A 22,978-nucleotide genomic window follows, 5' to 3' on the forward strand; every position below is an offset into this window, starting at 1 on the left:
AGGGGACAGCGCTTAACTGTAGCGCTGTCTCCTGCACGGTGTGTGTGGTACCCAGTTGGCACACGGGCGGCACACGGATGCCGCACGTGTGCCACACTGATGTGCCACATGAGCACACGGACACACGGACACTGATAATTCCGGTACCGATTTTTCCGGTACCGGAATTATCTGGACGTGTGGGACAGGTCTAAGAGTGATAGGAAGAAAAATAGTTTGGTCTTTAAAGGAGTTTTCCACTTTCCTGAAAGTGGACACATAGTGCCACGCTGCTCTGATCTCTATATTTTGGCTGCAGTCAATCACTTAGCTAAGCGACTGTGCTGCGGTAGGCGATACGCGCTACTAAACTCAGTTATTGACTACAGGAGTGAGGTGGGTTGTAGTTGAGACAGCCTAAACACTATGTCTCGATTAGTGTGATGGATCTAGTGTTCGTTATTTTATGTGTTTTAGGCCAGTCTCACACATCCAGATAATTCCGGTACCGGAAAAATCGGTACCGGAATTATCTGTGTCCGTGTGCCGGTGCATTTCTGTGGCACATCAGTGTGGCACACGAGCGGCACAGGTGTGCCGCCCGTGTGCCCACTGGGTACCACACGCACCGTGCCGGAGACAGCGCTAAAGTTTAGCGCTGTCCCCTGCATCGTGCTGAAGCCCCATTCATATCTTCCCTGCAGCAGTGTTTGCTGTAGAGAAGATATGAATAATAGTGTGTAAAATCCAGATCCAGGTCCCCATCCCCCTCCCACCCCCTGTGCGCTCCCCCCACCCCGCTGTGGTTAAAATACTCACCCAGCTTCCGACTCCCTCGCAGAGTCCTGTCCTGGCCGCACCTGGTACTGTATGAGTGGTCACGTGAGGCCGCTCATTTACAGTAATGAATATGCGGCTCCACCCCTATGGGAGGTGGAGCCGCATATTCATGACTGTAATCGGCGGCCCCACATGACCGCATACAGTAGAAGGTGTGGCCAGTAGAGGAAGCAGCGACAGCCAACGAGGGAGCTGGGTGAGTATTTTCAGAACAGCAGGGGGGGGGGGCGCACAGGGGGTGGGGACATGGACCTTTATTTTATACACGATAAACTTAAAAAAAATGGATTATTCATATCTTCTCTGCAGCAAACGTTGCTGCACAGAAGATATGAATCCCGGATTCAGCACCATGTGGGGGGACAGCGCTTACTGGAGTGCTGTCTCCTGTACGGCACACGGACTGCACACGGACAACGTCCGTGTGCGGTACGTGTTTTACACACGGAGGCACGGTCCGCAAAAAATCAATGACATCTGAACAGATGCATTGATTTTAATGCGTCTACGTGTGTCAGTGGCTCCGGTACGTGAGGAAACTGTCACCTCATGTACCGGAGCCACTGACGTGTGAAACCGGCCTTAGAGTGTTTAGGGTCTTTTTTCTGTGAAAGTGGAAAACCCCTTTAAGACCCAAAGAGACCTGGACTTTAAAGAGTTTAGCATATTGTTTTCTTTGTTTTTTTTATCTTCCATTCAACTACATAAAAGCCTGTAGTAAAAACTGAATGTAGACTTTTAAATATTTTGCTATAAACTTTAAGGTAACCTCTGGTTGTAAAAAACACTGAAACTGCCAACAAAAACAGCACAAAAGTTGCTGTGTGAGAGAATCCAGCCAAAGGATACTCTTATATTGTGTTTCCTTTTCAACTAATATTTTGTTTTCACATAAGCTAACTAGTTGGTAATGGGAAGGTCTCTCGAAGAATTGAGATAACTCTGGGAGATCGGATATTTGCCAAAAAAACCTGTAAAAATATGCACTGTGCATTTATGAGAAAAAAACCACTATTGTTTTTTGTTTTTTTGAGTACTTTCAGATATTTCTTATTTACATACTGTATTTTTTAAAGGAATTATCTAGTAAAATGGAGAAATAAATAGAGAATAATATATTTAAATTCTGTAACCAAATCCTTATAAATAGAGAAGATGGAAAATGTCTTAATGTGACTATCCAGGCTTGACCTAAAGAATGATCAACAAGGCAGGATATATGGATAATACTTGCATGCTGTTTATTTCACTCCATGATTGCTTTTTATCTTCTTTTATCTCTAATCCATTATCGAGGAGTTATGATCTATGACTGTTCAGCTACAGTGCCAACAAGTGTCACTGAGCACTGCCAATAGATGACTGGTAGCTCTTAATAGGACTTTCAGGGACAGGACTTACAGTAGCCAATCCAAGTAGCAGATCTCAGAGGTTCACCTAGCCCTCATTTTTTAACCCATGTACAAAGATTTTTTCTTACACGGAGTGGCTGATGACTGATGGAGCAAGCTCGCAGAGGGTTTTGAGAAAGCTGTATTAATATCCAGAGGTCATGGACAGATGGACAATCTAAATGTAGACCAAGATCAGATGGAGAAATCAAACATGCTGAACTAAGGCTAGTTTCACATTTGCGTTTAAATCTGCAGCGTTTAATATGCATCCGCAAGTGGTGGAAAAAACGCATATAAACACATACAAACATGGCGTTTTTTAGACGCATGCGGTAACGCATGCGGTTAAAAAAAACGCTGCGTTTGTATGCGTTTTTATGCGTTTTTTCCTGCGTTTGCGTTTTTGGTGCGCATGATGAGAAATTTCACAAGAGAAAAATCTAGATAACCAGACAACGACAATGGGACTACAGAGGGCGTGTATTATGGGATTTCTTTATATAGACCCCTGAACAGCTGTAATCTTCAGATTTTGCTCCTGTATCATGTGTCATGATGGATCTTCGCATGGAGAGCTTTTATTTCAACCTGGATTTAAGCATCAAGCTGTTTCTTGCCTGTGCTTTTGCTTGGGAGCAAGACAGAAACCGCAAAAGATGGAGAAGGAGACAACGTAGGCGGTTTGGAAGACACCCCATTATCGAACTACGTGAGAGCCGTGGAGCCTATCACACGCTGTATGGCAAGCTTAATGCGAACCCAGAGAAATACCATGAATATACAAGGATGTCGCAAGACTCGTTCCGGGATTTGCTTGCTCGGGTCCAAGGAGCCATTCGGAGACAGGACACCCAGCTCCGTAGAGCAATTCCACTGGAGGAACGTCTGCTGGTTACATTAAGGTACGTTCCAAATCTAAACCAATGACAGTCCAAATTTTGTGTTTTCTGACATGTATGTTTTGGGTTTTTTCCTTTCTTTCTTTAGCGTAACCACACCATAAATAGAATAGTTTGTAATTTTTTGGGGTTTATTTTTCTTACAGATTTCTGGCAACCGGAGAGAGTTTATCATCCCTCCACTTCCAATACCGGCTTGGAATATCCACCCTGTCCGGAATAGTTGCGGACACCTGTCGGGCTTTGTGGAATGTACTCCAGGATGAGTTTATACCCCTACCCACCGCGGACATGTGGCTTGAAATTGCTGAAAAATTCTGGAGTGTGTGTGATTTCCCCAACTGTTTAGGAGCGGTGGATGGAAAGCACATCCGCATTATCAAACCAGCCAGAACAGGATCGGAGTATTTCAACTATAAAAAATATTTTTCTGTTGTGCTCATGGCAATAGCTGATGCGAACTGTCGCTTCATGGCCGTGGACAATGGAGCTTTTGGTCGTGGCAATGATTCCCAGACTTTCAAGAACTTTCAATTTTCCCCTGCCACAACCTCTGCCCAACACTCAAGGTCCACCGATGCCATTTGTTGTGGTTGGGGATGAGGCCTTTCAGATGTGAAAACCTACTGAAGCCCTATTCCAGTCGGGACTTGAACCACACTAGAAGGATCTTTAACTACAGACTGACCAGGGCCCGAAGAACAGTAGAGTGTTCCTTTGGCATTCTGGTCTCTAAATGGCGCATTCTTGCATCAGCCATAAATCTAAAAGTGGAAACAGTCGACGAGGTGGTCAAAGTCTGTGTGGTTCTGTACAATTATATAATGGCTATGGAGCAACCCAACATTGAACTAGATGAACCAGTTGCACACCCACTGACCGATTTCCAGCATCACCCGCTGTGGTCAACTGCAGCAGTTGGTCAAATGCGGAACCAATTTGCTGCCTTGTTTTATTCAGATATTGGACGTGTGTCATGGCAGGACAATGTTGTGTAAATGTCCTGTTGTAATTAGATCTGTACCAGTAATTTTCTGAAATGAAAATAATATTTCTCATTAATAAACTTTAGTTTTGGTTGTGTTGACCGTGTCTCCTATGTTTTTCCTCTACAAACCAAGGCTGTCCTAAAACTAGCAGTATTTGGTCTGTATTTAATATCAGTTTTTGTAATCCAAAACCAGGAGTGGGTGATGAAGGCGGAGGTGCTAGTTATTATGTTAATATCATAATTTACATCTAATTGCTCCACTCCTTGTTTTGACTACAAATCCAGATATAAAACACTGACCACATACTGCTAGTGTGACGGCAGCGATGTTGCTTTAAGCTTGCTGACATCATTGCGTCCTGATTCTGTTCTGCGGTATCCATTGTACACAGAATGAAGAGACAATGACTGTCACATTAAAGAGATCTATACTCATCAAGTCAGGTGTCAGAAATAATGAATTCAGGATGCACATATAACAGCCTCATGAATTCACAAGTTCTGACACCTGTGCAGGTGAGCATAGATATGCCGTGTGTGACCACCATCGTCCCTTCAATTTGTGTGTAATAGATTATGTACACAGAAGAGAAAATGGAGGTTATAAAAGGCAGTTTTCTACTCACCAGGTCAGGTGTCCTAACTAATGAGTTTTTTGATACCTGACCTGTTCAGTAGAGTTCTGCACTGTATTTCCGCCATTTTCTCTTCAGACTGCAACACTAGGCGCGGGGTCTGGAAGAAAGAATAGCAACTTTGAAACTCATCAAAGAGAATGAAGACTTTCTAGACAGAACAGAAGCATCTCTACTGGTCACAGAAGGTGAAAAACGTGTCAGAGAACCTCCAAAAGCAGATGAGTGGAAGCATGTGACCAAAAGAAGCAAGAAGACCATGGAGAAATCACCAACCACACAACTAAAGAACCGATATCAAATCTTTGTAGAGGATGAAGATGGCACATCTAAGGATGAAGCAATACTAGCAAGCAAAAAAGAAAAGGGCACACAGCAACAAGTGACAGCAAAAAGTACAGCCAAGAAGCAACGAAGAGTGGTGGTGGTGGGAGACTCACTACTGAGAGGCACAGAAGCAGCCATCTGCAGACCGGACATAACTGCAAGAGAAGTATGCTGCCTTCCAGGTGCGATGATCAAGGATGTGACCGATAGGATACCAAAGCTCTTTAGCTCCAAGGACGTCCACCCATTTCTTCTGATACATGTTGGCACCAATGACACGGCAAGGAAGGACCTACCGACAATCTGCAAAGACTTTGAAGAGTTGGGGAAGAAAGTAAAGGAACTGGATGCACAGGTAGTTTTTTCTTCTATCCTTCCAGTAGATGGGCATGGCACCAGGAGATGGAACAGGATCCTTGATGCAAACAACTGGCTAAGACGATGGTGCAGACAACAAGGATTCGGATTCCTGGACCACGGTGTGAATTACTTGTACGATGGACTCCTCGCCAGAGACGGACTACACCTCAACAAACCTGGGAAACACACATTCGCCAGAAGACTCGCTACACTCATCAGGAGGGCGTTAAACTAGAAGAAGAGGGGACGGGAAGAAAAACATTAGACTTGAACAAAGAAGATCCAGGAAAACATACTCAGAAGGGAAGTAAGAACATTTCTAAAACAATCCACAGTGAGGAGATTGGAACAAAACAAAATCCTCTAAACTGCATGCTCGCAAACGCCAGAAGCCTGACAAACAAGATGGAAGAACTAGAAGCAGAAATATCTACAGGTAACTTTGACATAGTGGGAATAACCGAGACATGGTTAGATGAAAGCTATGACTGGGCAGTTAACTTACAGGGTTACAGTCTGTTTAGAAAGGATCGTAAAAATCGGAGAGGAGGAGGGGTTTGTCTCTATGTAAAGTCTTGTCTAAAGTCCACTTTAAGGGAGGATATTAGCGAAGGAAATGAGGATGTCGAGTCCATATGGGTCGAAATTCATGGAGGGAAAAATGGTAACAAAATTCTTATTGGGGTCTGTTACAAACCCCCAAATATAACAGAAACCATGGAAAGTCTACTTCTAAAGCAGATAGATGAAGCTGCAACCCATAATGAGGTCCTGGTTATGGGGGACTTTAACTACCCGGATATTAACTGGGAAACAGAAACCTGTGAAACCCATAAAGGCAACAGGTTTCTGCTAATAACCAAGAAAAATTATCTTTCACAATTGGTGCAGAATCCAACCAGAGGAGCAGCACTTTTAGACCTAATACTATCTAATAGACCTGACAGAATAACAAATCTGCAGGTGGTCGGGCATCTAGGAAATAGCGACCACAATATTGTACAGTTTCACCTGTCTTTCACTAGGGGGACTTGTCAGGGAGTCACAAAAACACTGAACTTTAGGAAGGCAAAGTTTGACCAGCTTAGAGATGCCCTTAATCTGGTAGACTGGGACAATATCCTCAGAAATAAGAATACAGATAATAAATGGGAAATGTTTAAGAACATCCTAAATAGGCAGTGTAAGCGGTTTATACCTTGTGGGAATAAAAGGACTAGAAATAGGAAAAACCCAATGTGGCTAAACAAAGAAGTAAGACAGGCAATTAACAGTAAAAAGAAAGCATTTGCACTACTAAAGCAGGATGGCACCATTGAAGCTCTAAAAAACTATAGGGAGAAAAATACTTTATCTAAAAAACTAATTAAAGCTGCCAAAAAGGAAACAGAGAAGCACATTGCTAAGGAGAGTAAAACTAATCCCAAACTGTTCTTCAACTATATCAATAGTAAATGAATAAAAACTGAAAATGTAGGCCCCTTAAAAAATAGTGAGGAAAGAATGGTTGTAGATGACGAGGAAAAAGCTAACATATTAAACACCTTCTTCTCCATGGTATTCACGGTGGAAAATGAAATGCTAGGTGAAATCCCAAGAAACAATGAAAACCCTATATTAAGGGTCACCAATCTAACCCAAGAAGAGGTGCGAAACTGGCTAAATAAGATTAAAATAGATAAATCTCCGGGTCCGGATGGCATACACCCACGAGTACTAAGAGAACTAAGTAATGTAATAGATAAACCATTATTTCTTATTTTTAGGGACTCTATAGCGACAGAGTCTGTTCTGCAGGATTGGCGCATAGCAAATGTGGTGCCAATATTCAAAAAGGGCTCTAAAAGTGAACCTGGAAATTATAGGCCAGTAAGTCTAACCTCTATTGTTGGTAAAATATTTGAAGGGTTTCTGAGGGATGTTATTCTGGATTATCTCAATGAGAATAACTGTTTAACTTCATATCAGCATGGGTTTATGAGAAATCGCTCCTGTCAAACCAATCTAATCAGTTTTTATGAAGAGGTAAGCTATAGGCTGGACCATGGTGAGTCATTGGACGTGGTATATCTCGATTTTTCCAAAGCGTTTGATACCGTGCCGCACAAGAGGTTGGTACACAAAATGAGAATGCTTGGTCTGGGGGAAAATGTGTGTAAATGGGTTAGTAACTGGCTTAGTGATAGAAAGCAGAGGGTGGTTATAAATGGTATAGTCTCTAACTGGGTCGCTGTGACCAGTGGGGTACCGCAGGGGTCAGTATTGGGACCTGTTCTCTTCAACATATTCATTAATGATCTGGTAGAAGGTTTACACAGTAAAATATCGATATTTGCAGATGATACAAAACTATGTAAAGCAGTTAATACAAGAGAAGATAGTATTCTGCTACAGATGGATCTGGATAAGTTGGAAACTTGGGCTGAAAGGTGGCAGATGAGGTTTAACAATGATAAATGTAAGGTTATACACATGGGAAGAAGGAATCAATATCACCATTACACACTGAATGGGAAACCACTGGGTAAATCTGACAGGGAGAAGGACTTGGGGATCCTAGTTAATGATAAACTTACCTGGAGCAGCCAGTGCCAGGCAGCAGCTGCCAAGGCAAACAGGATCATGGGGTGCATTAAAAGAGGTCTGGATACACATGATGAGAGCATTATACTGCCTCTGTACAAATCCCTAGTTAGACCGCACATGGAGTACTGTGTCCAGTTTTGGTCACCGGTGCTCAGGAAGGATATAATGGAACTAGAGAGAGTACAAAGGAGGGCAACAAAGTTAATAAAGGGGATGGGAGAACTACAATACCCAGATAGATTAGCGAAATTAGGATTATTTAGTCTAGAAAAAAGACGACTGAGGGGCGATCTAATAACCATGTATAAGTATATAAGGGGACAATACAAATATCTCGCTGAGGATCTGTTTATACCAAGGAAGGTGACGGGCACAAGGGGGCATTCTTTGCGTCTGGAGGAGAGAAGGTTTTTCCACCAACATAGAAGAGGATTCTTTACTGTTAGGGCAGTGAGAATCTGGAATTGCTTGCCTGAGGAGGTGGTGATGGCGAACTCAGTCGAGGGGTTCAAGAGAGGCCTGGATGTCTTCCTGGAGCAGAACAATATTGTATCATACAATTAGGTTCTGTAGAAGGACGTAGATCTGGGGATTTATTATGATGGAATATAGGCTGAACTGGATGGACAAATGTCTTTTTTCGGCCTTACTAACTATGTTACTATGTTACTATGTTACTAGTCACAGACTAAGCAGAAAGAAGAGATTATGGAGATCCTTCTCAAAAAATTAGCATATAGTGTTAAATTTCATTATTTACCATAATGTAATGATTACAATTAAACTTTCATATATTATAGATTCATTATCCACCAACTGAAATTTGTCAGGTCTTTTATTGTTTTAATACTGATGATTTTGGCATACAACTCCTGATAACCCAAAAAACCTGTCTCAATAAATTAGCATATCAAGAAAAGGTTCTCTAAACGACCTATTACCCTAATCTTCTGAATCAACTAATTAACTCTAAACACATGCAAAAGATACCTGAGGCTTTTATAAACTCCCTGCCTGGTTCATTACTCAAAACTCCCATCATGGGTAAGACTAGCGACCTGACAGATGTCAAGAAGGCCATCATTGACACCCTCAAGCAAGAGGGTAAGACCCAGAAAGAAATTTCTCAACAAATAGGCTGTTCCCAGAGTGCTGTATCAAGGCACCTCAATGGTAAGTCTGTTGGAAGGAAACAATGTGGCAGAAAACGCTGTACAACGAGAAGAGGAGACCGGACCCTGAAGAAGATTGTGGAGAAGGACCGATTCCAGACCTTGGGGAACCTGAGGAAGCAGTGGACTGAGTCTGGTGTGGAAACATCCAGAGCCACCGTGCACAGGCGTGTGCAGGAAATGGGCTACAGGTGCCGCATTCCCCAGGTAAAGCCACTTTTGAACCATAAACAGCGGCAGAGGCGCCTGACCTGGGCTACAGAGAAGCAGCACTGGACTGTTGCTAAGTGGTCCCAAGTACTTTTTTCTGATGAAAGCAAATTTTGCATGTCATTCGGAAATCAAGGTGCCAGAGTCTGGAGGAAGACTGGGGAGAAGGAAATGCCAAAATGCCTGAAGTCCAGTGTCAAGTACCCACAGTCAGTGATGGTGTGGGGTGCCATGTCAGCTGCTGGTGTTGGTCCACTGTGTTTCATCAAGGGCAGGGTCAATGCAGCTAGCTATCAGGAGATTTTGGAGCACTTCATGCTTCCATCGGCTGAAATGCTTTATGGAGATGAAGATTTCATTTTTCAGCATGACCTGGCACCTGCTCACAGTGCCAAAACCACTGGTAAATGGTTTACTGACCATGGTATTACTGTGCTCAATTGGCCTGCCAACTCTCCTGACCTGAACCCCATAGAGAATCTGTGGGATATTGTGAAGAGAAAGTTGAGAGACGCAAGACCCAACACTCTGGATGAGCTTAAGGCAGCTATTAAAGCATCCTGGGCCTCCATAACATCTCAGCAGTGTCACAGGCTGATTGCCTCCATGCCACGCCGCATTGAAGCAGTCATTTCTGCCAAAGGATTCCCGACCAAGTATTGAGTGCATAACTGAACATTATTAATTGTTGGGTTTTTTTGTTTGTTATTAAAAAACACTTTTATTTGATTGGATGGGTGAAATATGCTAATTTATTGAGACAGGTTTTTTGGGTTATCAGGAGTTGTATGCCAAAATCATCAGTATTAAAACAATAAAAGACCTGACAAATTTCAGTTGGTGGATAATGAATCTATAATATATGAAAGTTTAATTGTAATCATTACATTATGGTAAATAATGAAATTTAACACTATATGCTAATTTTTTGAGAAGGACCTGTATTATTTTTTGGCCCACCTCATATCTTTATACTAAAGACACACAAAGCTGCAGTCTTTTTTTATAACTACTGGAGATATGATGTGGCCCAAAAATTAAGTGTGTGACGAAGTTTCTTATTTGGCGCACGGTGTGTGTTGCCGGCGGTGATAGACACAATAAACCAAACATAATTGGGGCAAATCAAATTGTATTTATTTTTTAACAACCAAAAAAATGTATTTAACTGCGCCGGCTTGGGGTAGAGTGATGTTAACGGGGGGTGTGAAGCACTGAGGCCTGGCTAACCATGGACGACGCAGAGGTGACAAGAGAAGGGGCAATGAAACTAGTGGGGTCTGGTAGTTTGGGGATGGGGCTTGACACATGAGAGGCTTGAGACGCAATGGAAGGGTGAGACAAACCTAACATTACAGACACATTGGTAGGTGAAGGGGGAGGAATGCTAAGAGTCCTCTGTTTTTTTGGGGGATTTTTTTTTTGTTTTGCCGGATTCTGGGAGGTCTTGGTGGGCTCATATGGCGTGGCGGTGGGTGACCTGTCAGGGTCCGGCTGCACTGTGTCAGAGTCCATAGTGCTCGTAAAGCGTGCAGCCATGTCAGAGTCCTTAGTGCTCGTAGAGCGTGCAGCCATGCCAGAGTCCTTAGTGCTAGTAGAGCGTGCAGCCATGCCAGAGTCCATAGTGCTCATAGAGCGTGCAGCCATGCCAGAGTCCATAGTGCTCGCAGAGCGTGCAGCCATGCCAGAGTCCATAGTGCTCGTAGAGCGAGCAGCCATGCCAGCGTCCATAGTGCTCGTTAGAGCGTGCAGCCATGCCAGAGTCCATAGTGCTCGTAGAGCGTGCAGCCATGCCAGAGTCCATAGCGCTTGTAGAGCAGAAGGCCATGCCAGAGTCTGGCTGCATCATGGTGGCGGCAGTATGGAAGGCCATGCCAGGGTCCTGCTGCATTGTGGTGTCAGTGGAGGAGGTCCAAGCAGGAGCAGCGGTTGTCATGGTGGTGGCGGTGGGATATCCAACTGCACTTGGCATGGTGGTGGCGCTGTAGTTGTGTCTGGCTGTGGAAGAAATTGAGGTGGCCGTGCAGTGGTATGCAGCAGAGGTCGGCATTGAGGTTAATCATGACAGTGAAGGCACAGGTGGATATGCCGACACTGTGTGCTGGAAATACTGACTCTGCTGCATAGCCTGCACATAAGCAGCATTGCAGGCCTGCATGACACTCAGCTGGAGATCAGGAGTAAGGTGTTCCGACATGCCCTGCTCAATTTGGTTAAAAAAATGATGTGCTGGCCTCTGGAAGTCGGCTTTCACTTGGTCAAGGCTTTTGGTGACCTCCTGGATACGTGCATTCAAGAGGCTATGTGAAACATCCATTCGGTCACCCAAAGCCTTGATTGCTTCGAGTAGAACCGAGCTCAAGTGCAAAAACTCGGGCATGAGTGACCTGTCCGAAGCCCTCTGCCGCTGCCGGGAGGAGCCCCAAAAAAAAGGGGCAGTGGAACAGGACTGCGAAAGGGGAAGACCTGATGGACCAGCTCCCTGGTCTCCAGTTAGTGTGGAAGGTCCACTTGCTGCTGCACTGCTGGATGGCTATGACGGGTCTGTGGCTGTCGGATGAAGGACCACTCCAGAACCTGGGCCAACAGTAGTGCTCCATGTGCTGTGAAAAAAGGAAAAAGAAAATTAATACCAAAAAATAACCAGACGCAGAATCCTGTGGAATATAAAAATACAGGAAAAAACAAAATCCAGCTCACCATACCGACATTCCCAAGAGCTCGGAGCACGGAACCGCTGTGTCAGGGCGTAGACGAACAGGAAAGAGAAGGAGATCCAGCTCAACGAAATAGTGAAAAATCCATAGTTTATTTCACTTAAAATATAGTGAAAGGACAAAACATCAGCATACAAAAAAATATTATAAAACCAAGGTCAACGCGTTTCCGGTGACTAAGCATGATTAAGGATGATTCACTATTTCGTTGAGCTGGATCTCCTTCTCTTTCCTGGAATATAAAAATACAGATTATGGCAATACAACCTAATGCACATGATAAATACTATACGTTCTCTGGGCAAGGACCGGTCTTAAAAATGCCAGAACACGATGGTATTTATATCTTCAGATCCTTGCTCCTGAACCACTGGGAACACGGTTCTCTTGACGCAGGTCCTTGCTTAATCGAACGCCAACGTGTTTTGACTTTGGCCACTGTTAAAAAAAAGAAAAAATGGTCAAAAAAGGACTTTTGGCCGTGCTAACACAACTGTGTGTGATGAGAGAAACTCTTGAGAGTTTCTCTCATCACACACAGTCGAGTGAGCACTGCCAAGGTCTCTGCTGCTTCACATTGCAGTGCAATACTTACCAAATGCAGTTCGGACCCGAGTCGGGGCATTGTCCCAGCCATCCCACATCTCTTCGGCCACCTCATTCCATAGGCGCCGCATCGTGACGTTGTTTGAGTGCAGTGGATCCCGGGTGTCCCACAACGGGACTCGCTCCTGGACCAGGGAGATGAGGACATTCTCAATTAGATTATCCTCCCGTTGTGGAACCTAAAAATTAAATAAAGTCACTAAAGTTTGGTAAATTAACATAAGGAAAAGAAAAAAAAAAGATGCTGAGAAATGGCATGAATAGGAAAGTCAACATACAAAAGGATTCCAGAAGAAAAAAGTTAAGAAATATGAATGGAAAGAAAGGAAGATTCAAGAATATTACACTGAGGATACATAAAACAGTCAGCCTTGTATACGTACCCGCTGCTGTCTTTCCACCCGACCTTGACTCCGCTGCTCCTGCCCAGTCTCTGCCGCAGATGAAGAAGAGCTCTAAAAAAATGAAAAACAAAAATTGTCCCATGTGTGGACTCACCTCACTGACATGCTCGACTTCCGACGGCCCAGGAAGAAACTCCTCATGAGATAAAGAAGAAGACATTCTGATGCATGTAGAAAGAAAGAAATGGCAGAAATTAGGACATGTAGAGACAGAAAATAGAAAATAAAGGCATTGGCTAGGATATACTCACATTGTTCAGAGTCTGGTTTCCTCCAAGGTGCTTTTGTCTGTCTGCTCTGCTTCAGTGTCTGCTGAGTTGTGACCTGCAAATGTCCACTACCTCCCTTTATCACCTACTATGTGGGGGGTGGCTTATCAGTGTCTAGACATGTTTTTCTCTGGTGAAACGCATGCGTTCACGAATGCAACCAAACGCATGTGCTTGCGAACGCATGCGTTCATACAGACAGCAATGCGGTTTTTTGTCGCAAACCTTACGCAATTGACCGCATGCGATTTCAGGTGGCAAATTGACGCCTCTAAAAATTACTACACGTTGCATTTCCGCGCCAAGCCGCAAACGACAAAACGACGCATGCGACGTCAAATGCAACAAAACGCGAACAATTAAAAACACATTTGTTCCTAATGTTAAATATAGGAATACACAACGCATGCGGATATATGCGGTACAAACGCTGCGGACACAACTGCAAATGTGAAACCAGCTTAAGACGAAATAACAGAAGTGAACCAAAGCAAATATAAACTATAACATGGAAATCCCAACCTACTGCTATAAGTCTATTTACCATAAAAAGGAGATGATAACACTTGCCGGACATCACACACATCCATATTGCTAGGTCCTAACCACACTATCTCTGGCTGGACGGCATCTATGCCTCCCAGGTCTTCCAGCCATGACATCTCCTCCATCACAAGTGCCACTCACAGAATGAATACCATCCAGGTGGAGATGTGGTAACAGGGATTCTGTCTAAGAGACACCGCCAGCCTCGACATTGGTTTGGACTGCTGTCTTGCCATTGGTTAGTCAATCACTAGCTCATCATGAAGTTAGTGTACAGAGAGCTGATTTTATTATAAAAGTAGCAGAACGATTGTAAAGTATAGACCAACAGGGAGATAAAAAAGAATATCAGGTACTAACTGCACAAACACTGGGGAAATAAGAGAGAGACTGAACAGTCTTAATTTGAATGGTTAAAACACATTTCATCACCTTACTATTCGTTTATAATCAGCATTAGGGCTCATACTCATATGTATGAAAAAAAACGTTGTGATATTAGGACCGAAAAAATGGACGAGTTTCATGCGAGTACAATCCATTTTTCACAACTGGCATCTCATTTACATCCGAATGCAGTGCGATTGCTATCCAACTGCAATGCGATTTTAACATGAGCTTTTACATAAAGCAATTCTCTATGTTATTTCCACATCGTTTTCAAAGGAAATATTCTTAAAAACACACACACATACATATATATATATATATATATATATATATATATATATATATATACATAATAGAAAGATAGATAGAAGAAAAGCCGGCAATTCATTTGCCGCGTACAGTAAAATCACACTGACAGATTAGAATAGAATAGATATAATAGATATATACACATAGAATAGATAGATATAAAGATGTCACTGATATTTATAGATAGATAATATAAAGCTGCACTCTGGACTGTTTAGAATGGTACATCTAGAAAATTGGAACTGCATTACTGCATAGAACATTGGTTAAGTGCTATATTATGAATTATCAAATTTTGAAAAATTGGAAGTGCAATATTGCTATAGGAAAGTTTACAATAAAAGAAGGTACTTTGCACATAGATTGGCCAATGTAAAAGAGCCCAACTGCAATGTCAATGCACACCTTATAGTTGGAAACCTGTCCTGATAAGATACCTCTCTTGGACTAACATTACTGTTATCATAAATCAGTCATTTTCAGAAAAAAAAATCATTTGAGCTCTGTGGGTGTCAGTGCAGTCTGTTGCCCCGTCGGGGATTTATGTGAATCCTATTTTATGGTGATTCAGGCAGTGCCCCCAGACACACTGCAAAAATGCAAGTGAAAGGCTGCAAAAACAGCAGAATATTTGCTGAATAGACACTACAGGTTTTTTTTTAGGAAGGTAAAATAATTAGCATGAAATGATAAATTCCCCACGGCTCCAGCACCAATGCTTCTGGGGTCTCTGTCAGTCTTAGCACTGGGCTTCAGTGGTCTAGTGGCTGCACCTTATATTATAGCTGCAAAGTGAATAATCTACTATATAATTGCCTAAGGGTCACTTCCGTCTGTCTGTCTGTCACGGATATTCATTGGTCACAGCCTCTGTCTGTCATGGTAATCCAAGTCGCTGACTGGTCGTGGCAAAATGCCCACGATCATTGCCACGACCAATCAGCGATGGCCATAGTCTGGCAGCGAAATGGCCACTGCTTTACTGCCCTGCAGTCAGCGCTTAGCGCTCACACAGGGTTAATACCAGTGTTAACGGAACGCGGTGTAATGAACTCCGTTAACGCAGCTATTAACTCTGTGTGACCAACATTGTACTATTGATGCTGCATATGCAGCATCAATAGTAAAAAGATCTATTATTACAAATAATAATAAAAAGAAAAGGTTATTCTCACCCTCCGACGTGGCGCGCTGTCCTCGGCAGAGCAAGCGGCAGGTTCCGGTGCCAAGGATGCTATGCGAGAAGGACCTGCCATGACGTCACAGTCATGTGACCGCGACGTCATCACAGGTCCTGCGCTCATACCAATCCTGGGACCGGAAGCTGCCACGTGCACCGCACACAGGCGCCAGGACTTCAAGGGACCTTCGGAAGGTGAGTATATGTTTATTTTAAGCCTTTTTTAATCACGCATATAGTGCCCACATTGCTATGTACTACGAGGCTTTGTTACATACTGCGTGGGCTCTGTTATATACAACATCTCTGCTATATACTATGTAGTTGGGCAATATACAACATGACTGTGCAATATACAACGTGGCTGTGCAATATACTATGTGCTCTGTGTTATATACTACGTAGCTGTGCAATATACTATGTGGCTCTGTTATATACTACGTGGCTGTGCAATATACTACATGGCTCTGTTATATACTATGATGACTGTGCAATATACTACGTGGCTCTGTTATATACTACGTGGCTGTGCAATATACTACGTAGCTATGCAATATACTACGTGCCTCTACAATATACTACGTGGCTATGTTATATAGTACGTGGCTCTGCTATATACTACGTCGCTGACCAATATACTACGTGGCTGTGCAATACACTATGTAGCTGTGCAATACACTACGTGACTGTTTTATATACTACGTGGCTGTGCAATATACTACATGCCTGTGCAATATACTACGTGGCTCTACAATATACTAAGTGGCTATGTTATATACTACGTGGCTCTGCTATATACTACGTGGCTAACCAATATACTACATACCTGTGCAATACACTACGTGGCTATGTTATATACTACGTGGCTGTGTTATATACTACGTAGCTCTGTTATATACTACGCAGCTATGTTAGATACTATGTCACTGTGCAATATAGTATGTAGCCTGTGCTGTATACTACCTACATATTCTAGAATACCCGATACGTTAGAATCGGGCCACCATCTAGTAATATAATAATAACCATCAGGGAACCCGAACCATCAGCACTGAAGCCAGAGGGGATTTAGCAGAGTAGTTTGGGGGACACATAGGGTTTTTTTATCACTTTTTATTCTGCCGTTTGTGAGATAGGATGTAGAAAAAGATGGCAATTCAGCTGTTTTCTATTATTTGACTGTACGACCCCCTTCACACAACTGTGTGTCATGTTTTTCATGGATGCCATGTGTACCCTATTTAACTTATGGTGCTGCACTCATGTCCATGGTTTCCCAGCAGCACAGATGACAAGGGCCAACACAATCTATGGGTCAGTATAAATATGCCGTACGTGTGCTGTCCATGTTTAACATTTAAAGTGTGTGAGAAGCTTTGTAATTTCATTTACAGTATCCATACCGGAAAATTATGGATGACACACTGATTGAAAATATTGGTGACACCGATATTGGTGTAACACGTACGTGTTTTATATGGACATGTGAAAGGGACCAAACAGTGTTGTTGGTGGAATATTTCAGGATTTGGGGCCCCACTTTGAATTTTGCCCCTGAGGACCCAATTGTCTAAAACCAGCCCTGCTCCCTGGACAACCCAAGTCTGCATCAGCCTGGGGAGAGAGTAAATAAATCTGTCCATTACCACCCGCTCAACCATCTGGCCTAGAGTGAGGACTCTGGCTGCAACCATTTCTGGATCAAATACAGCAAGTCAAACATCTGTGAGTGGGGAGGTTTGTCACCATAATATGCCCAGTGATGAACCCTTTGGGCTTTGACAGACATAGTGACCCCTGATGTGCCAATATCTCCGTTTTTAACTTGGCATCCAGGAAGGCCAACCCAAAATAGGCTTTCTGGGGTTCATCAATTAGATAGGAGACCAGCACCTCCACCCACTGCTTCGGGGGTAGCCTCTTCCGCTCTGCAACCCATTCAAGAACAGTCAAAAATGCCTCTATATCTTCCCGTGGGGTCATCTTTTGCATGACTTGTCTTACCACTTTCCGGACATACAAGCCATCATCTTGATGTGGGGAAGGGGTGGTTTCTCTGTTGCTGACATCTCCCACCAGGAGTTCCATTTTCCTTTGCTGTTGTTGAATTTTTTGCATCAAGAGTTTATTTATCTCTTGCTGTACCTGCTGCTGCTCACAGAACTGTTGCTCTTGGCTTTGCGGTGGCTCTCGATGCAGTTGGTGTTGCTGCTGTTGACTCAGGATCAGATGTCTGATCCGCTCCTCCATTTTTTCCAACCGTTAACCAATCTCTTTAGCCGCCTTCACCCAGGACATATGATTTGACCACAACTACTACCCATGTTCCTGGAACATTGCCCGCATTTGAAAAAACATTTGTGAAAGGTAGGCTCACTTAGCTGTTCCCCGAGGTAGACACAGGAACACTTTAGGTTAAAGTCTCTAGGTGGTTTATTACTTCATAAGCCATAAAGCCCAAAATAGTAACAAAACAGCCTTTCTGGCGCAAATGAAAATAAAAAGAAAAGTCAATACAAAGTCCTTCACAATTTGGCTCCTGCCTTCTGGAACAATCATGCACGGCAGCTCTCAATGGACCTTCAGCCTGGAGGCTTCCTTCCTCCAGGCATCACAGACGGAAAAATAAAAACACTGGCTGGACATTTAACTCCCTCCAACCACACCCTTGAGGTGGAGATATGGTGAGTAGGCGTCTTGCTCATCTTTTACCTACTCATCGAATCCCAGACCCTGGAAATGACTGATTTACTGTCAGCACATATCATGCTGAAGGGAAACTTATGGGTTTCACATCACACAGGATAACAACCTTTGTGACATGTCTCCCCTCACATACGGCACCAGTGACCCTGTCACACATGTTATAACCTATGTAGTGGTTAAGTTATAAGTAACTTATTAATCGAATGGGTTGTCAGTGTGCATGATTGACCGCAGCTGCTTTGGGCATTTTCAGAAAGCCCCATAGAGAATGAATGGATCCGTGGTCAGACCTCCCAATACATTTTATGATAGAAGTCACCTATTTTGCCAATCAGTGAGGGTCGAAATGGTTAGATACCCGGTTATCAATACAATATCATGCACTGTATGCTATAGATAGAGGATAACTTGTCACCCCTTTTAAATCTATCAAATGTTGTGGAGGTATAATGCATGACTTTTCAGATTAGACAGTAATGTTTCACAAATGAGGATTTATGTCATTATATTCCCATAAGACCCTCCAGCAGTTCTATTTCACTAATACAGAGCTTCAAATTTCCTTCGCCTTCATATTTAATAGAGCTAACTGATGGAATCATGTCTGCCTACGGTCATCATTAGGCAAGCTTACTGCAAACAGATTCATATAGAAAAAAAAAGTAAAAATTGCATTATGCCAAACACATAATGGAACCCAAAACCCAGACTGACCCTGTAATAATACATGGGGCCCCTCTGCTTCTGTTTGCATCAGTTATGCCACGGATAAGTTTTGGACATGAATTCCATTTGTCTGTTCCTAAAATGTAACTGACAAGCAAGAATTCATGAATGGTTGTATGAAGATAGATAGATAGATACATAGATAGATAGATAGATAGATAGATACTGAATTATAGATATTCATGAATACTAATAACAAACCTCTACCCTGCAGCAGCCATGTCTATAAATTATTGACATGTATCTAGGCATGTTTGTTGATGTGGGTGCATTAGTTAGGTACAGTATGTACATTGCCTTGACATTTACTGCCTAACTGCTAAACTATAGATAACACGTACTTATCTATCTCAAATGTCTGAGTAGAAAAGTTTCATCATTATTACTGAGATTTTTCCAGCACTGGATTGTTTTTATTTTATCTTCTGTGCTCACTCTGAATTGTTATCCACAATGCATTTTTGTTAGAAAATGTTAGAAGATTTAGGCTATGTGCACACGTTCAGATTTTTTTCGCGTTTTTCGCGGTAAAAACGCTATAAAAACTCATTAAAAACGCATACATTATGCATCCTATCATTTAGAATGCATTCTGCATGTTTTGTGCACATGATGCGCTTTGTTCCACGAAAAAAAAACGCATCGCGGTAAAAAAAAGCAGCATGTTCATTAATTTTGCGGATTTTCTGCGTTTTTCCCGCTATTCTATGCATTTGGGAAAAAACGCACCAAAAACGCGTCAAAAATGCATGAAAAAACGCGGAAAAAACGCATGCGGATTTCTGGCAGAAATGTCTGTTTTTTGTCAGGAAAATTTCTGCAAGAAATCCTGACGTGCACATACCCTTATATTCGAAAACTGAATATACAGATAAGGAAAGTATGATAATACACCTTTCAGCTAGCACACTATAGATAGGCTGGAAAGACAATAGTGCAATATGGTCTTATCGGGGTAAAAAAAGATGTAAAACGATTGGAAGAACTGCTCCCCTGGCAGAGTTGTGTGACCTCAGCTGCATATTACACTTAAAACAGGCTGCTGCAGGCCCACAGCAATCCCAGGATAACTAATAGTGAAGAACGGGTTGATTCTTGCATGGCACCGCATTTCGAAGTTACACACTTCTTCTTCAGAACAAACCACTGTGGTTTGTCCTGAAGAAGAAGTGAGTAAGCTCAAAGCGCGTTGTCAGATAAACTGCTTTTTATTCTACACAGGTCTTTGACTCCATCAACTCTGTCAAGGCAGCGCAGGAATTAACCCATTCTTCTCCACTATTGGTTTTCAGCTAGCACCGGCACAGTGAAATAGAACCTGTCTGAAGTGCAATACTGCGTGTCTGAGCACAATACAAATATAAAGCAACCAGTGGCAACAAAGAAAACAAGCATACTCCAGTCTTCAGATAATAATAGGTGTCTCTACATCAGACAAGCAAATAAAACGATGGAAGTACTAAATATAGACTCATTTAAAGAGTACTTATACGTCAATTTTTTATGTGTTCTGTTCTCCCTTTGTTACAGATGCTGCAGATCTGCGGTGGTCTGGGTGCTGATCCATGGGTGTAACTCAAATTTTTAAAAACAGGGTCCAGTTTGAGTAAGGATAATTACATCCATTTTTGTAGACTTTGGCCCTTTCTGCAGACCACACCTAATACAGAGAGATCCAGCCGTGCGGTGCAAACACTGGCAACATTTTAGAGTTAAGTCACACTTTCTTTTACAAGCCAGATGCTTTTTTCCATTAGACTTTACCCATTATTATGCCCTTTCCCTACTCATAAAACAAAACAAAAGTAACACTGACCAAAAATAAAGGAACATTACCGTGCACAGCTGTAGTTTTATGTGGCACTACAGATAACATAATCATTCCTTTGAGTACACATATAATGTAGTATGTTTTATCAGTGGTGTTACATAGGGCTGCATGCAATATTTACTACATTTTTTGTACTCAGAGACCTATCATGATGTGTTATCTGTAGTCCTTTGTAACACTACAAATAACCCAGTGATAAGTCTGTCCGAATACAGAAACAGGGCCAGACACATCGATAGTGCAATGTCTGCACAGGGGCTCAGGAGGTAAGGGGGGCCATTTCCACCTTCAAAAGTGTTGAAATTGTGCATTATGATGATATATTAGACTGCAAAGGGTCCATGTATTGTTCTTGCACAAAGGCCCTCTTCTGTCTGTGTGTACTCCTGACAGATAATGTAGTAGTCCTGTGATAGGACAGAAACACAAACTGATAACTCTCTTGAGTACACAGACTGTAGTAGATATTACCTGCCGTTCTATGTAGCACTTACATAACCTCCATACAGTAATCATATAGTGGTAGATAACAGGTATACAGGTCTCACATCTACATAATGTGCAAATAAATCAAATCAGTGACTAGTAACGTCTTCTGCGATTGTAGTTGTTCACTTTATCTTTTCTTCTCACTCCAGCACAGACCACCATTGCCACTTCTTTCATCCATGACTTCTCTCTGCAGGATGTAGCATACAGACATCTTTAGCTCATCATCTTATCCACTCTTCACACTCAGCCCCTCTTCACACTGTACCTTCACACTGCATCTCCACTGTGGTCTACAACAAAAGAAGCACTTCAATCTTAAACTCCAAAAAGAAGTGCTCAACATCCCCAATCCTTGCCACCTTAGTGCTGCAGTACCGTGCTAGCGTCATGAAGACATGACCTAATCACATGGCTTGCTGTTTCAACACTTCATTGATTCCTTTTGTGCAATGTTTTAGGGGACAATTTGTAGTTTGCTACAACAGTATCTAAAGAGATTGTTTTATTGATAACTTTGGTAACTATTCCTATTTTTTCAGACTTGTCTCTTTCAGAAAGATTCTTCTTCTCCACATGGACTGTATGGAAACGAGAGCTGGGGAATACAGATATCCCACCACTGCCACCACTGTAATGAGAACGAGAGCCGTGGGACACAGATACCCCCCCGCCGTCACCAATCTGTGACAGAGCTTACACTGTCTTACTGGTGCCCGCTTACCCTCAGGTCAGTCAGGGAACTGCACCTAGGATAAGTAGTCACCGGAGAGCCTGCCCTGTTACGTACTGGTTATCGAGGCACTCTGCAGCGAGGGCCGCATATATATCACCAGTCCCAGGCCGGGAATATACATATACTGTAAACCTCCAGTCCGTCACTGCCAGAATCCCCCAATAGCACCAGAATGATATGCTGCCCCCCAAGTTCCTCGTTATATATAAGCACAGTGTGTTAACAAGCTTATATTGGGTCAGAAACCAACCCCAGGTAGCGTATAAGTACTAGCCAGACTCATGGGCGTGGAAAATCAGGACTCGAGATAAAAGAGCAGCCCAAAATTAATTGATATTTTAATTGCTGAAAGGCGCACTAGATAATACAAGTATATACAGGGAAATATACAGATATTACAGCCAGTAGTACAGATAAAGGTGGGGTGCAGATATGGGATTGCAGTTAGCTGTATGAGTCACATTGCCGTTCCTTACAATATGTGGGTCCAGGGAAGCACTCACGTCCACAGTTACTTTCTTAGTTTCTGGTCAGTCTCCACGCGTGACGTGACACTGCTTCCGTGGCAGAATAATGACACTGGCTAAAGATGTGTAGCTAGCTTTTAACCCTTGTTGTGCCCCCTCCAATATTTGCCACCTCCCCTCTGGGTTGCACTGAAATCTCTTCCCTTGAC

Source organism: Ranitomeya imitator, chromosome 1 (genome assembly GCF_032444005.1).
Source record: "Ranitomeya imitator isolate aRanImi1 chromosome 1, aRanImi1.pri, whole genome shotgun sequence".
Lineage (NCBI taxonomy): Eukaryota > Metazoa > Chordata > Amphibia > Anura > Dendrobatidae > Ranitomeya > Ranitomeya imitator.